Source organism: Anolis carolinensis, chromosome 6 (assembly GCF_035594765.1).
Source record: "Anolis carolinensis isolate JA03-04 chromosome 6, rAnoCar3.1.pri, whole genome shotgun sequence".
In the NCBI taxonomy this organism is placed as follows: Eukaryota; Metazoa; Chordata; class Lepidosauria; order Squamata; family Dactyloidae; genus Anolis; species Anolis carolinensis.
This window is the reverse complement of record NC_085846.1, coordinates 14459205-14475479: the sequence shown is the minus strand read 5'-3', so window position 1 is coordinate 14475479 and position 16275 is coordinate 14459205. Positions and strand designations below refer to the sequence as shown.

General features: G+C 41.2%; 1 protein-coding gene across 7 annotated transcripts in view; it reads right to left on the bottom strand.

Annotated features, from left to right (window-relative positions):
- The window catches only part of sult2b1 (sulfotransferase family 2B member 1), a 39899-nt gene that overhangs the window by 15585 nt on the left and 8039 nt on the right, over positions 1-16275 (bottom strand). For 4 of the 7 annotated variants that reach the window (XM_008117199.3, XM_062958129.1, XM_062958131.1 and 1 more), the window contains one exon: positions 14213-14403. The gene's annotated coding sequence lies outside the window, so the exon portion shown is untranslated. The other 3 variants (XM_062958132.1, XM_062958133.1, XM_008117200.3) reach the window with 3 other exon arrangements.

The following is a 16275-nucleotide window of genomic DNA, read 5'->3' as shown; positions in this document are numbered from 1 at the left end:
TTAGAGAAGCCTCAGTGCATGTTGCTAAGCAGCACACACCGGGGCTTCTCTAAACCGGATCTCCCAATTATCCGACAGTTCCAGTTATCCGACATTCGGCCTGTCCGTTTAAGTTGGATAACTGGAATTCTACTGTACTTATTGTCCATGCAAATGGGCTTGGTGAAATCCTTTGTTAGGGAATTATTGGCTCAGGAAGTTTGGAAACTCCAAGAGCCATGAGTTGTTGGCTTTTATGAAACAGGCTGCTTTCCTTCATATTTTTCATATAGGCATATATAAACATAGGCAATAAGGAATGGGACAGGGGAGCATACACAGAGTTCATAGGAAGAGGGGGAATCATGCAGTGTCTAAGGGGAAGTCACGTCAGTTTCCCCCCCCCCCCCCCCAAAAAAGTCCATAAAAGTTCATAAAGTTTGGCAAGAGTTTATAAAAGTTCCTATAAAGTTCATGAAAGTTCATGGAAAGTCCATAAAAGTTCATCAGTGTTCATGTGGGTGCATAAAAGACCCTAGGAGCACTGAGTAGCTGGAGTACATTCATAAAACAGGAGTTTCATTTAAAAAAGGAATCCAATTAATAAATCCTTGGCAAAACTATGAATTCCCTGATTTTGAACTATCAGGGAGGGGGCGATCACCTCCGATCGAACAGATTACCTGGTTTGAACAGGATTATATGAGTCTATGTTGCCATATAATCCAGTTCAAAACAGGAAATCTGAATTTTATATGGCAGTGTTGATGGGGCCTCCGTTAAGCAGCTTTTTTCATGTCTGTGGTGACTTGAAAAACTGCAAGTCACTTCTGGTGTGAGAGAATTTGCTGTCTGCAAGGACGTTGCCCAGCTCAAAAGTTGGCAGCCTTACTAGCATGAGCCTTTCAATGGGATTTCCAAATGTGAGCCCTTCCCCAACAGGAAGTGCTTACTGCATGACTGGTATCCTGAGATTTCAACCCATGACTATGCAAGCAAGCCACCACTCATTCCATGTGTGATTGTTAGTTTTAATCTCACATGCTTTGTATATGAAAAACAAACACACACATTAAAATAGCATTAGCCAAAGTAAACAATTGTACAAACACAATTTATGTTACCAAAACATGACTCTAGCACAGGCATGGGCAAACTTTGGCCCCTGTTTTGGACTTCAACTCCCATAATTCTTAACAGCCTCAGGTCCTTTCCTTTTCCATTAAAGACAAGTAATTCTGTTGCCAAGGCACCGATTGGGAACAAGTTAACTTGGCCACATCCCCAATGGGAAAATTATCCCTAGAGGAATTTTCCACATCTTCAGCTAAACATACTGGGATCACACCTGGAATCTACCAAAGCTGTTACCTTGACCCCATCCATTGAGCCTGGGAACAAAACCTCCCGTGACAATACCGGCATATGTGTCCCTCTTGTCCACATGGAATTCATAACATGGAATTACAGTACTAGCTTCCCCCTCCTGGTTATTCTGGGTCCCTGGAACATGTATTGGAGTCCCATGCAATCCACAGCCTTTTTCCAGCATCTAGTTGGGATAAGGTGGATAATCGTTGTTCTTTCACACCTCTTGTTGACCTTTTGTTGACTGTCTCCTTGTGTCTTTAGCACAGCTGATTATTCACCAGCTGCAATAAATCTTATCAATCAAAAGGTTGGCAGTTCGAAGCCTGGGACGGGGTGAGTGTCCGACCTTCCAGCCCAGTGCACTGCCCACCCAGCAGTTTAAAAACTGCTTTGAGTAGATAAATTAGGTACTGCTTAAATGGGGAGGTATTTTATGGCATCATAAAAAGGAAATATCAGAAAATGACAGTGATCAAAGGAAAGGAGGAAGTCTGTGATCAGGACTCTTCGACATGGAGGATGGAGCGACAGCACCTCCCTGTGGCCGGAATCAATCCAAACCTCCAGGACGCCAAAGATGGGAAAATGCCTGTATATATACCTCTATCTGTTGTATGTCCTGTCTGTATAATGGCATTGCATGTTTGCCGTATATGTGCTCTGTGATCCGCCCTGAGTTACCTCCGAGATGAGAAGGGTGGAATGTAAATGCTGTAAAATAATAATAATAATGTCTGTTTGCCGTCAGGATGCATCAGGCTGATGGTGTTGGCTCTCAGCTTCTTCTGCCCCAACAAAAGCTTCAATCAACCCCACCGTGGCCTCCAGTGTCTCTGACTCATGAGATCTTATCCAACAGTCAGCTTCCAAAGATAAAATGTTTATATATTTTTCCAGCATTATTTGTCCAGCCACCTGCACGGCATTCCTAACAGCTGGCTTCAGCCATCTCAGTCCATTCGCTTTCAATTTCCGAGCCACAACCCCTGAATGCATGCCTAGCTGATATGGTACTTCCCTAAAACATCAATGATATGTCTCATTCGACACATTCATGGTGCTCAAAATTCCTTCCTTCACCTTCCCATATTAATCAGCAGCCTCAGTTAGTGTCAAAGATCTGAACAGTTTCCTGAGGTCCAACTAAACAGGGAGTTAATATAAGCATCCCTTGTGAATATGGCTACAGTGGCCACACTTTCAAAGGTATTTATAAAAGCCTCAGGATCATCATCCTTACTCACCCTATTTAGTTTAATTGGGGGAGGAGTGTGGAACAAAGGCTTCTCAACTTGGTGACTTCTACTGGGATACATAGCTGCCAGCTGCTGCATCAATTAACATGAGACCCATGCTGAGCCCTTATTATAGCAATCTGGGTTGCTGCATTCCTAATAGGTGCAAGAGCTCTTTTGCTGCTCTGCCAGCCACAAAAACACCTGCTGTGTAGGGTTTTGACCCCTTGTAACAGCCCCACATTGGGGCTTTTTTCCCTCTTCCCTTGACAGAGTCACAGCAAAAGCTTGAGAATGCCTGTTTCAAGAAGCTTTGCATCTATCGTAAACACAAGATAAGGGCTGGCAAGCTGATAAGGTACTCACAAGAATCCTTTATTCGCTTCACACAATAGTCACATCTTCTGTTCCGAAGCACTCTTTTAGCCAACATCTCCTTTCCCTCCTACTTTAAAGGAACAGACTCCTTCCAATGCCTTCACACTCTCCATCTTACAAACAACTAAGGGGAAAAATCAATACTCGTGGGTGTTTGGAAGTGACGGAGCATTTGACAATGCTCAGGATGTCTTAATCCATCTTTGGGAAAACACACGCCTATTTAAATTATAGAAGTTAGATGTAAATTTGCATTCTATGTACAGCCCTGTGTCATTAGTGGAGTGAATGAAGTGACTGGCCTCAGGCAGCAGCTGCTGGGGGGTGGCAGAAACAGCCTCCTGAACCTCTTGGCTGTTCACTTCTGTCTGAGGACACAGCTGTGTGTTTTATGTGACTTGCCCTATGCCCCCTAGGCTAACACCTTCTCCAGAGCTTGGAAACGTTACTTTCTTGACTTATAATTCAGAGAATCTCACAGGTTTTCCATAATTACTGCTAGTGTTATATTTAGATCCAACAGTCAAGTCTAGCAAGATTCTGGAATGGGGAGGGAGAACACCTTTTATGTTTGCCTTAGGCAGCAAAATATATTTAGCTTTTTAAAAAATTGTGTCAGAAGCAACTTCAGAACATAACATTGTGGTGGTGCAGGGTTAAACCCTTGTGCCAGCTGGACTGCTGATCTGAAGGTTGGGTTGCTGACCTGAGGGTTGCCAGTTAGAATCCACTAGATGGGGTGAGATCCCATCTGTCAGCTCTAGCTTGCGGGGACATGAGAGAAGTCTCCCAATAGGATGGTAACATATCCGGACGTCCCCTGGGCAATATCTCTGTAGACAGCCAATTCTCTCACACCAGAGGTAATATATTTAGCTAATACTGTTTGTTTGGAGTAAGGAGTAAGTGTGGTGTACTGCAGAGATTTCCAAATTTTTCATGCTTGTTAGACATGCAACCTTTAACACAGTGGTTCTCAAGCTGGAAGGTCCCCAAGTGTTTTGGCCTACAACTCCCAGAAATCCCATCCAGTTTACCAGCTGTTAGGATTTCTGGGAGTTGAAAACAAAAAAATATGGGAACCCACAGGTTAAGAACCACTGTTTTAACAATGTTTTACTAGCAAACCAGGGGTTAAACCAAGCCTTATAAGAATTTCCTACAATTATAAATTATGTATTACAGTATATATATATGTTTCATATTTTCTTTACTGTATAAACAAGGTTTGGAATTCTTTCCTTTACAGTTTTTATGTACTACACTTTTTTTTAATATGTTTTTTATTGTAGATACCAGCGAAACAACAACAAAATCCATCAACATAGACATCCAATCACATATTCTCGGTAACATTACACTTGTTAGTTCCACTTTTATCTCCCATTTATGTCCAGTAGTTTTTCGCCCCTCCCCCCTCCCCCTCCCCCCCTCCCCCTCCCTCTGGGAACAGTACCTTCTTCCATTCAGATATTATTTTAATTGATCAATCGTAAGTAGAGAATGATTCAATTCTTTATATTTTCTTTGTCCTTTGACTTTATCTATCAATCTTCCCCAATTTTTATGTACTACACTTGATTCTTATTTCATTTCCTCTATAGCTGCTTCATGTAGTACATTGCAAACATCGTTGTCAACCGATTTTATTTTCTTGATTATAAACTTATCCTTTTTCTTGGTAATTACTAAAACTCTTTTACAAGAGAAAAAGCAGCATAAAAATATGCTGCGGCAGGAAGCAGACAGGTTTAGAAGCTACATGGCTATTCAATGATAATCAAGCTGGCCAATTGCAACATTCACGCTTGCCTCAGGCAGACAAGAGTCCTTTCTCCCACCCTGGACATTATTCCACAAATATATAAACCCCACTTGACTAGTTTCCAACAGACCTCAAAACCTCTGAAAATGCCTGCCATAGATGTGGGTGAGGGATAGCTAACACTCCAGAAGACAGGAGCAGAATTCAAAACGATCTTGACAGACTAGAGAGATGGGCCAAAACTAACAAAATGAAGTTCAACAGGGACAAATGCAAGATACTTCACTTCGGCAGAAAAAATGGAAATCAAAGATACAGAATGGGGGACGCCTGGCTTGACAGCAGTGTGTGCGAAAAAGACCTTGGAGTCCTCGTGGACAACAAGTTAAACATGAGCCAACAATGTGATGCGGCTGCTAAAAAAGCCAATGGGATTCTGGCCTGCATCAATAGGGGAATAGCGTCTAGATCCAGGGAAGTTATGCTCCCCCTCTATTCTGCCTTGGTCAGACCACACCTGGAATACTGTGTCCAATTTTGGGCACCACAGTTGAAGGGAGATGTTGACAAGCTGGAAAGCGTCCAGAGGAGGGCGACTAAAATGATTAAGGGTCTGGAGAACAAGCCCTATGAGGAGCGGCTTAAAGAGCTGGGCATGTTTAGCCTGCAGAAGAGAAGGCTGAGAGGAGACATGATAGCCATGTACAAATATGTGAAGGGAAGTCATAGGGAAGAGGGAGCAAGCTTGTTTTCTGCTGCCCTGCAGACTAGGACACGGAACAATGGCTTCAAACTACAGGAAAGGAGATTCCACCTGAACATCAGGAAGAACTTCCTCACTGTGAGAGCTGTTCGACAGTGGAACTCTCTCCCCGGGGCCGTGGTGGAGGCTCCTTCCTTGGAGGCTTTTAAGCAGAGGCTGGATGGCCATCTGTCGGGGGTGCTTTGAATGCGATTTCCTGCTTCTTAGCAGGGGGTTGGACTAGATGGCCCATGTGGTCTCTTCCAACTCTACTATTCTATGATTCTATGATTCTATGATTCTATGAAACGGCAGGAGAGAATGCTTCTGGAACATGGCCAGACAGCCCGGAAAACTTACAGCAACCCAGCATAAAAATAAATACACTATCACCCTCATTATAATAATCACCATCTAATTTTGACCAAGATCTTACACACTTCGAATCTAGCCTAAATATACACTGGTATTGTTACACTATATTCCACAGGTGTGCAATGAGTGCTAAAACAGGATTAGCAAAAAGATGGACAGATTTCTGTATCAGCAACCTATCAAAATATACTTATATAAGTAACCTCTCCTGGCCTGCTTCCTTAATCCTAATGGAAATGTCATTCATCCATATTCTTATCATCGGAAGAACTGACACTCGACTCCTCCATGCATCCGTTGCCTGGTAAAGCAAGTTGGGGTAGAGTTACAATAATGGCAATAGTGTCAAAATCATGCCTAAGTAGTGATCACAAATACAAAACAGTTGTACTAAATTGAGGTAACTGTTTTGTATTCATAATCACTTTGCTACGTACAGTATCTTCAAGTCATTTCTGATTTATGGCCTGTGTGCATCTACACTGTGAAATTAATGCAGTTTGATACCACTTTAACAGCTGTGACTCAATACTATGGAATCAAGGGAGCTGTAGTTTTACAAGGTCCTTAGCCTTCTCTGCCAATGAGCACTAGGACCTTACCAAACTCCAAATCCCATGATTCCATAGCATTGATGCATGACATTTTGAGTGGTGTCAAACTGCATTAATTCTACCATGTAGACCAGGCATGGGCAAACTTGGGCCATCCAGGTGTTTTGGACTACAACTCCCACAATTCCTAATAGCCTACCAGCTGTTAGGAATTGTGAGAGTTGTAGTCCAAACACCTGGAGGGCCGAAGTTTGCCCATGCCTGATGTAGATGCATCCCTTCTTTGGGGGGTAGGGGAGTTCCTTTGCCTTCCCCTGAGGCTGAAAGAGTGTGACTTGCCCAGTGTTACCCTGTAGCTATCCATGGCTGAACAGGGATTCGAATCCTGGTCTCCAGAGTTGTAGCCCGACACTCAAACCACTATAGCACATTGACAATTTTGACACAATTGCCTTGACCACGAGAAATTACTTGCCATGGTTAAATAAACTTTACTACGTAGCCAACACATAATTGCTTCACACTACTGATCTCTATATAACACTCATTTAAGTAGCTCTAGTATACAAGATGTTATAATTGCTACCTGACATATTCCTCACCTTTGTTGTATTTAAATAACAACAATTACATGGAGTATTTAGCAATATTTAATGATAGCAATGCAAACAGGAGCAGAAATATTCGCTCTGAAAAAGAGGGCATGTCTGGGAAAAGGAGGACACACGATAACTCTAGATAAGGTCATGAGGTCACCACTTGTGCAACCATCAAAGCGTTTCCCAATAACCCTGTCAAATGTGGACAACACATCATAAACACAATGAGTTGCAGTAAGCATTGTGGGTACCTCTGGGAAATTGCAACCACTTGCCCAATGGCTTCTGCCATTGATCCAGTGTGAATTAGGACTTCTGGACTGGGAATGTCTTATGTCTGCACCTGTATCCCAGGAACAGCATCAAGACAACAGGAGTAGCCTATTGAGATCCATCTATTAGTATATACAAAGATGTTGTGGTTATTATTATCAGCCCTGCAAAATCCGTGGAGTTAGCGTCACAAGTGAGAGAAAACACACACACACAAAAAGAAATTGCTACTTTTTAGCAAAAGAGAATAGTTGTCCAGGAATTTCTGGATCTTCCAGTATGATCAACTTTTGCTGGAAGATGACCACAGAATCACACCGTGAGACCGAGATATTCCAAGAGAGGTGATCGCTCTAAAAGCCTCTGGGTCCTCCTGCATGACTGGAGGAAGGTGACTCTAGAGCCTAACTGGGGGAAATAGCACCCCTTCTACACTGCCATATAATCCAGTTTATCAAAGCAGATCATCCTATCTGCTTTGAACTGGATTATATGGGTCTACACTGCTATATAATCCAAGTGAAAGCAGATAATCTGAATTTTATATGGCAGCGTAGATGGGACCCTAGACACTACTAAAATGTTTTAACTCAAATCCATGGGTTTGTGCCTCTGAGGGCACATACATTCATGTCTGTGTACCTTTTCAACTGAAAGGAGATGTGCCCATCATTATTGTTGTTGTTGCTGTTGTTGATGTTAGATACACAACAAGATTAGTACACAGCAAACAACATCACTATGCTGGCTGTTGTATTGGAGCACACATCTGACACTTCCCAAGTCTAGGACTGTGTGATGTACTGGCAATTATTATTATTATTAGTAGTAGTAGTAGTAGTAGTAGTAGTATATTAAATCTTTTTTAAAATAAGAAACCACAATTGGTTATTGTATTCTTTTTACAATGTAATCTAAACCAGATTAAATGGCACAGCCTCATTATCACATGTAAGCTCCTCCATACCATACCTTTTGTTTTCACAGAATGTTCACAAACATTCAACAGGGAAGGATCAATCATGGAAATGGAGAAGTGCTATAGGAAGGCAACTCAAAGGAGTTGTGTTAGGAAACACCTTGTTAGAACTTTGTGGTTGTTATGTGCATTCAAGTTGTTTCTGATTTATGGTGACTCCATCACAAGGTTTTTCTGAGGCTGAGAGGACGTGAGTTTCCCAAGACTGAGCAGGGAATCAAACCCTGGTTGCCAAAGTCATTCAAACCAATACAACACACTGGTTCTCTGATGAGAACTACCAACATTGAAAATGGGATAGGAATCTATGCATCAGAGCTTGGAAACATTGCTTCTTTGGACTTCAGCGCTCCCTTAGCAAGCATGGTCATTGGCACTGGTGGGATTCTGCAAGCTGTACCTCTCAAGAAGTAACTTTTTATATCTCACACATAAGCATGCAATGGGCCGACTCTAAACAAGCTGTATTAATTCTACAGTGTGGATGCACCTATCATCATCTTCTTAATTTCACAATCTACCGGATGTTCACTGACTGGAGTTTTGGATTATCAGCATTCAGAATCTGCATAAGAATCTAGGGATTAGTGAAGGGTCATCAGATAAAGCTGCACATTGTTAGTAGTGTCAGTTGTAATAATGGTGCTATTGGAATCCTCCTTATGAGAATGTAATTGACTTGTTTTGTAGTCTATTTAGAATTGTGCCCAGAGTATCTCTGACCCTTGGAACTTCACCTCTCTCCAACATCCGTTGCACTTATTCGCCATTTCATATAATGCAGTGGTTCTCATCCAGTGGGTCCCCAGATGTTTTGACCTTCAACTCCCTGAAATCCTAACAGCTGGTAAACTGGCTGGGATTTCTGGAAGTTGTAGGCCAAAACACCTGGGGACTCACAGGTTGAGAATCATTGATAATGGATGTCATTATATTACGCCATTATATACAGATTTTGATATCCATCGTGGGTCCTGGAACCAAACCAAGCCCCAGTAGACCAACTCCAAATAGATCAGAAATTAATGTAGATATATAAAATGATAGCCACAATATTCTATTTCAACTACGCAGTAAAATGGAGAATACTGGCCATAATTTATACACATATATTAATTTCTGTTCTATTTGCATGAATATTTCCCAGTAATATACATTAGAATTTTATAATGTTGATTGGTCTGTGCATGCCCTTGATGAAGGTGAGATTTCTTTTACTATGGACTTAGGGATTTACAGAAATCTCCTCTTTGGGGAAAAGGAAGGTTTCTCAAGACAAAGTCATTGCCTTCTCCAATTATAAAGTGCAGCACAGCTAAAGCAACCAGGCAACTTGCCCTCTTGCTGCTGCTGCTACTATTCCCTGGAGAAATTAGGAGCTAACCTACAGTAGTCAAAATAAACACACCACACACCACCGGCTCTATTTTTATCTTTGCAGCTCCCGAGCACACAAATGTTTGCTAACATCTGCCTAACTTACTCGCTTGACGAAAAAGACACTTCCACCTGTGCAGGCAGCCGGGTGCCACGGTTTGCTTCAAAGGGAGTAATACAGTTACAAAAGCAGATGAATACCAACACACCAACAATAATGACTTTTGTTAAAGTAGGTCCCTATTCCGCATCACCCAAATAGGAAAACAGGGACTCAGAGAGAGACAACATACCAAAAAGATTGCACATAGGATGTTGTGGAAGACAACCTGTTGTGGTTGATGCTCCACCCAATAATGACGGCAGTCAGCAAACCCAAGCTCACAACTCAGACGCACTATCTATAGGTAGCTGGGTTTAAACAAGGCTCCTGATTAATGATTTAGAGCAGAGATGAGCCAGGTATCATTCTGGGTCCTCATGCAAACACCAAGTTTGTTTCTGAAGCTCCTGACTGCCCTGATTTCCACAAACTTAAAAAAATCACACAAAAAAGAGTTGGGCTGCCTCTCCTGGAGATGTCTTTTACCTTTTTGGTGTAAGCCTGTTCAAAGATGTTTACAAAATAGTTCAAAAGCACAAGTGGGCTTCTATCCAGTCCTGTCACGGTAAACTGTGAACCCCCTAAACACCCCCAAGACAAATAAATTGACCCCTAAACCAATCACTGAACAAGATGTTAAGTGGCAGTAGTAGCATGCAAAGCTTTGAGGGAGGGAATACTTCTTGGGACTATAACTTAATTCCCTGAGATGACTTTTCAAATCTCTCTCACCCCTCTTCCTCCATTAACTGAGGTAGAAGTTATCTATGAACAGAATTTGGATATATTCATTTTTCAGAATCTGAGATTTTCCCAACCAGAATGGACAGTGGTCAAACCGGCTGGTGGAAATTAAACTCCCAAAAAAATACACACACACCTCAAGTCCTACAAACTAACTATGTGTTGTTGAAGGCTTTCATGGCCGGAATCACTGGGTTGCTATAAGTTTTCCGGGCTGTATGGCCATGTTCCAGAAGCATTCTCTCCTGACTTTTTACCCACATCTATGGCAGGCATCCCCAGTGGTTGTGAGGTCTGTTGGAAACTAGGCAAATAAGGTTTATATATCTGTGGAAAAGTCCAGGTTGAGAGAAAGAACTCTTCTCTGCTTAAAGCAAGTGTGAATGTTGCAACTGGCCACCTTGATTAGCACTGAATGACCTTTCGGCTTCAAAGCCTGGCTGCTTCCTGCCTGGGGAAATCCTTAGTTAGGAGGTGTTAGCTGGCCCTGCTTGTTTCATGCCTGCAATTCCCGTCTCCTGAGTGTTATTCTTTATTTACTGTCCTGATTTTAGAGTTTTTTAAATACTTGTAGCCAGATTTTATTCATTTTTATGGTTTCTTCCTTTCTGTTAAAATTGTCCACATGCTTGTGGATTTCAATGGCTTCTTTGTGTAGTTTGACATGATGGTGGTTGGAGTGGTCCAGCACTCAGAAGACAGGGGAATTTCAGGCGTGAATCAATCATATCTGTGGCCATCCTACAGATATATAAACCCTGTTGGCCTAGTTTCCAACAGAGCTCACAACCTCTGAGGAGGCCTGTCATAAATGTGGGTGAAATGTCACGAGAGAATGCTTCTAGAACATGGCCATGCAGCCCAGAAAACTCACAACAACCCAAACTATGGTTTCTCTCTATTTCACTCTTTAAACCCTCCTCCTCTTTCCCCACCTTTCCCCTGGAGTGAGTATGGCATAGTAGTTTGAGAGTTCAGCTAAGACCCTGAAGATCATGGTTTGAATTTTGCTTGAACCAAATAGCAAAACAACAAGTTGTCAACTGTTATACACAATAGTGTTATACAGTACTTAGACATATGAGTCAATTTAACCAAGAAATGAGTAGCTGAACAAAGATATATAACGGTACAATACCCAATAATGCAGGGGTTTTTTCTAGCAGAGATTTCTCATATGATCAGAGTTTTTGTATTCACTCGTACGTGTAGTACAGTATTTTGAATATAAATCCCGTTGCTAATTTGTATACTCCTTGTGGAGGTAGTTCAAACTGTCAGAGTTATATCTTCACTCTTCCGTATTGTCTATTAATTGGTTGATAAACAATGAAAAAGAAAGTTTTTTGAAAAGTCTCTGTGGTAATGAGTAAGCCACTTCAGATGTTCTTGGGAAAGTATCAGCAAAGGTCCCTGAGTTTGTAAATCCTTGTTTCGGGGAACTCCCTTCTTCAGGATTCTACGGTATCTTCATGAGTGTTATTTAACTCAATAAATTCCTAAATAAGTGATAACAGACGACGTAATAGATATGCCAGAGGCTAGTTTTAACCTTTCCTGCCTAGAAATCACGCATCAGCTGTATTCTGCAACAAGCCCGAGCCATAAATACTTTCCTTTTTAAGATTAGTTTGCTCACTTCTGAATGTTTACTATATCTGTAGAGCCATTCCTCATTAGAGACGTGTAAGTAATAACATGCATGCAACCCTGTCTGTTGAAATATGTATAATTACTTTATTGTCATTTTGTGTTATCGGGTGCCACTGGCATTACTATTATGTTGTCTGCTATCATTTATTTAGGAATTTATTGAGTCAAATAACACTCATGAAGATACCGTAGAATCCTGAAGAAGGGAGTTCCCCGAAACAAGGATTTACAAACCCAGGGATCTTTGCTGATACTTTCCCAAGGATATCTCAAGTGTTTTACTCATTACTACAGAAACTTTTCAAAAATCTCATTTTCATTGTTTATCAACCAATTAATAGACAATACGGAAGAGTGAAGATATAACTCTGACAGTTTGAGCTACCTCCACAAGGAGTATACAAATTACCAACGGGACTTACTGTATATACTCGAGTATAAGCCTAGTTTTTCAGCCCTTTTTTTAAGACTGAAAAAGCCTCCCTCGGCTTATACTCGGGTGAGGGTCCTGGTTGGCTTATATTTGGGTCAGCTTATACTCGAGAATATATGGTACATTTATTATTTTTCTCTATTATTATTGGTATTATTACATTTATTATTTTTCTCTATTATTGCTACTATTACATTTATTTTACCCTATTTTTTATTATTATTAATACATTTACTCAATTTATTATTACTTGTATTATTTTCCTGTATTTATTATTATTATTATTATTATTATTATTATTATTACATGTATTATTTTACTCAATTATTATTAAAAGGATACATAAGCACATTTACATTGAAAATGAGAATAATGATTTGATCAGAGTTGGACAGTCTTATCTTAAATTTGAACTTTATGTAAATATTCAAAAACATTTAACCAACTGATGCCTCAATTAATGTAATTTTATTGGTATCTATTTTTATTTCTGAAATTTAGCGCCCTCGGTTTATACTGGAGTCAATGTTTTCCCAGGTTTTTTGGGGGGGGGGGGGGGGTTTGTGGTAAAATTAGGTGCCTCGGCTTATATTCGGATCGGCTTATACTCGAGTATATATGATATATTCAAAATACTACACATACGAGTGAATACAAAAACTCTGATCATATGAGTAATCTCTGCTAGAAAAACACTGCATTATTGAGTATTGTACCATTGTATATCTTTGTTCAGCTACTAATTTCTTGATTAAATTGACTCATATGTCTAAGTACTATATAACACTATTGTGTATAATGGTTTGACAAGTTGTTTTGCTATTTGGTATTTGTTATAGATATCTGTGTTTCTTGGATATTGAATTCTGCTTGGCCATAGAAACTCATTGGACGATCATGGATAAGTGAGCCTTAGAAAACCCAGGCTTTTGGTCACCATAAGTCAGAGACAACTTGGAGGCACACAACATCATCATCATCATCATCATCATCATCATCATCATCATCATCATCATCATCATCCTTTCTCTTAACTTCATTTTCTCAACTTTCTTTTCCCTCCCCTTCCTTCTTCTTGCTCTGTACCCTCTTTTCTATTTTCTATTTTAAATTGACCAGCGAGAGAGAGGGGGGGGGGGAATGAGATAAAAGCTGGATCTATACTACCATATGGCTCTAGTTTAGAAATAAGTGACTGACTTATACAAGTTGGTTCAGGAGACTTGGTAAGGAAGCATGCTGATGGTGGTACTTCTGCCCAATGTTGCTTCTCCTCCTCCTTTGACCCCCATCCACACTGCCGTATAATCCCAGTTATCTGCTTTGAACTGGATCCCAGTTATCTGCTTTGAACTGGATTATATGAGTCTACACTGCCAATTTGCACAACTCGTGCATTTATTTCTAAACCAGACCCTGGATGCTGCATAGCCCATACCCATATATCCCATCTATCCATCGCTTGCCAAATCGTACCTTTGCAAGATCCAGCCTTTTGCCCCTTCCTACAGATATGCACCGGTTGCTCTGTTCTGTATGTCTTCCTAAGAAACACAGGGCTTTCTCTCTTTGTATTCTTCTGAGGCGCTGGCAAACTTGTCTTTCCCCATCACAGGCATATACACACAGAAGCACACCTGGGTATCTCTTACCTGGATTTCTCACAACTGTTCCTCCAGCTGATCTCTAGAGTTATCACAGTCCAAGGATTTTCCCCTAAAGTGATGCAGTCGGATGACTCACCCGAGAGGGTGTTGCACTACAAGGCGGATGCAGGGTTGGGCATCTTAGCATCTTGGGACAGAGATCAGAACGCCACTTCCCACGTCAGGCGACACACCGGCTGAGAAGACACACAAAGGCACTCTGAGCCGCATCCCACACTCCTGAATCCAGCTCCAGGGAAATTGGAGTGGCTATGGATAACTTTTTAAAAAACATTAAAATAAATTAACCTCCCATTGTTAGTGAAATTAAGAGGAACAATTTTTTCCACAGGGAATCATTCTGGATGGCTTGTAATTACATTACATGTAAGTCAAATAATACTATACCTTGAAAAAGCTTGGCTCCCAGCCTTTTCCATTCGGATAAAACTGGAGCAACAGTTGACTGAAATGTGTTACCTTCCAATCTCCAAACTGTTTTGGGGGATTAATAAGATCCTCATTTCAAATCACCTCAACACCACTATATTTATTATTAGCTTGGACGCCTGGCGTTGCCTGGGTCATTTTTTATTTTACATAAAGTTGTGGATGTACTACAACTCACATCATGACAGATTAGCCCCCTGAAACTCTATCTTAAAGTTTGTCATGTTGGTCAAATGCCCTCTAGATGCATCATCGGTAGGGTTCAGTGTGCTCTCCAACTGCAGGATGAATTACAACTCCCAACACAGTGGATTAGTCCCGTCAAATTCCTTCAGTACATTCAGTTGGTCATGGGAATTCTGTCTGCCAAGTTAGGTCCAGGTCCATCATTGGTGGGGTTCAAAGTACTCTTTGACTGCAGGTGAACTATAAATCCCAGTACCTACAACTAACAAATGTCAAGGCCAAATCCATCCCATATCCACCAGTATTCAAATTTTGGCATATTGGGTTTTTGATTTCATACTCATTGCGATCCTTAGTTATTAAAGACAGTGTATTTAATACATCAAGTTGCAAGACAATTGACAGAAAGCCAAATGACTGTAGAAATATAGCCTACAACTGCCCTCATTTGGCAAGGACTCTCGCAATTAATCCTTAGCCCCTTCTACACTGTCTTATATCCCAAGATCTGATCCCAGGTTATCTGCTTTGAACTGGATTATATGAGGACCCTTTCACACAGCTGTATAAAATCCCACATTTTCTGCTTTGAACTGGGTTATATGGCAGTGTAGACTCAGATAACCCAGTTCAAAATTGATATTATGGATTATCTGCTTTGATGTGGTCCGCCCTTGTTTTTCATTGTTTCCTTGATTTATTTTGTAATGGATATTATTATTTATTGTATTGCTTATTGTGTTGTGATGTGTTGTTCTTTTATATGCTGTTTATATTGTATTGTTTTGGGCATGGCCCCATGTAAGCCACCCCGAGTCCCCGTTGGGGAGATGGTGGCGGGGTATAAATAAAGTATTATTATTATTATTATTATTATTATTATTATTATTATTATTATTATGTTCTGGTTTATTGTTCTTGTTCTTCCTGAGACCGTGGTGGAGGTCCTTGGGGCTGTGAGGGCAACCACGTCGGCTCTGGACCCTTGCCCCTCTTGGCTAATTAAATCGGCCAGGGAGGGGCTGGTTGATTGGTTTGTGTTGATCATTAATGCATCGTTGGAGCAGGGGGGTTTTCCATCTTACCTGAAACAAGCTGTGGTTCGTCCACTCCTTAAAAAGGTTTCCCTTGACTCCACGGTGCTGAACAATTTCAGACCAATCTCCAACCTCCCTTTCTTGGGTAAGGTGCTGGAGGAGGTGGTTGCCTCCCAGCTCCAGGGCTTTCTAGATGACATCAACTACCTAGATCAGTCACAGTCTGGTTTCAGGCCTGGTCACGGCACCGAGACAGCCTTGGTCGCCTTGGTGGATGACCTCCGTAGAGAGCTGGACAGGGGGAGTGTGACCCTGTTGGTTCTCTTGGACATCTCAGCGGCTTTTGATACCATCGATCATGGTATCCTTCTGGGACGACTCTCTGGGATGGGTCTT